General features: G+C 49.9%; 1 pseudogene; it reads right to left on the reverse strand.

Moving 5' to 3' along the window:
- Positions 1-796: 796 nt before the first annotated feature.
- LOC147433374 (uncharacterized) lies at positions 797-1,068 on the reverse strand (annotated as a pseudogene).
- Between the last annotated feature and the right edge of the window lie 472 nt (positions 1,069-1,540).

A 1,540-nucleotide genomic window follows, 5' to 3' on the forward strand; every position in this document is an offset into this window, starting at 1 on the left:
AGTGGAGGTGGGCGCTACTCTCTGCAGTTCCACTGTCTCTCTCTTCTACCATACTCACAACCACCCGTGCGGCTCTAAGCTAATCATAACTGATGTTTGCCAACCTTGGCCTTTCCAACTGGCGCAAACGATAACCTCTCTCTCTCTCTCTCTCTCTCTCTCTCTCTCTCTCTCTCTCTCTCTCTCTCTCTCTCTCTCTCTCTCTCTCTCTCTCTCTCTCTCTCTCTCTCTCTCTCTCTCTCTCTCTCTCTCTCTCTCTCTCTCTCTCTCTCTCTCTCTCTCTCTCTCTCTCTCTCTCTCTCTCTCTCTCTCTCTCTCTCTCTCTCCATGCCGGACACAACAATGGCGTCCACCCGCAAGCATGCAGCCCACTTTTTTCCCCCCCCACTCTCTCTCTCTCTCTACATACAGTAGCAACTCTTCCCCTCTTCTGTGACTGGCGCTTGGACACATGTCACATGATCTGGCTGCTGGCCGATTCTCTCTCACAGTTTACTATAGCCATTGGTTATGACTGCCCGTTGATGACGAGATGGAGGGAGAAACCCTAACTTAAGAGTCTGCACCTTCGTTGGACCTTAGCCATGCGGCTCGCTCCCACCCACCTTCACATGCACTCAAACCCTCCCTCGTAAACTCTCCCTCTCTCCTCCGTCCCAAGGAAGCTCAACGTGCACCCACGCGAGAGATGGTTGACATCCTGACCAAGACGCTTGCGAGAGCGGGAAGGCACTTAGCGTTGCTCTCCATGTACAACAGAGCACCTATCTGTAGAGCCTCCTTTTGCAGCCTCTTCTCAAACCCTGACGAAGCCGCTGTGGTTGAAAACAATGAAGGCAAGATCAATCAATATCACGAGCTCGTTGCCCTCATCACTGGCATATCCCGTGGACTTGGTCTCGAGTTTGGCCAGTACATCCTCTTCCTCTTCAGCTCGTAAGCTGCAGCAACCCGCCAGGTGGATGCCACAAGCTGCAACCTCTCATGCAGATCACCTTCCTCATCACCTGCCTCCACAAGCTCCATGTCGATGGCTACCCCATCCTCTACCTCGGGTGATCTCGCCATGGAAAAAAAAACCAGCCCTATTTGCAGGCACCATCAACCTCTTTCTCTCTCTCTTTGTCTCTATCTCCCCCAGTACAGCTAAGTATAGCGGTGGGCATTGACGAAGATCTTTTGCAGCCGCTGAAATACGGACAGCGCCGACGCCAGCCACCTCATTAAAAAATATATATATATTTATACATTGGCTTAGCTCCAAAAGTATTGTTATGACTTTATTCCAGGCCTTTTGCCAGCGTTTAATATAACATTCAATTTCATTTCTCTCTCTCTCTTCCTACCACTATGATTCCTTACCGGGGCGGCCACTGAGGAAGCTCTTCGACGACCCCTGCCATACTTTCTCAGATGCAGGCTCGCTGACGGGCACCCACGAGAATCGACGACGATGATGACGATTTTAGCCTGACAAATTTAGGGTTTTCATTTAATCTTTTTTACTTTACTTCATTTTATTTTGTACCTAGACATTGTT

This window comes from Adiantum capillus-veneris, chromosome 20 (genome assembly GCF_014529385.1).
Source record: "Adiantum capillus-veneris isolate H3 chromosome 20, ASM1452938v2, whole genome shotgun sequence".
NCBI lineage: Eukaryota > Viridiplantae > Streptophyta > Polypodiopsida > Polypodiales > Pteridaceae > Adiantum > Adiantum capillus-veneris.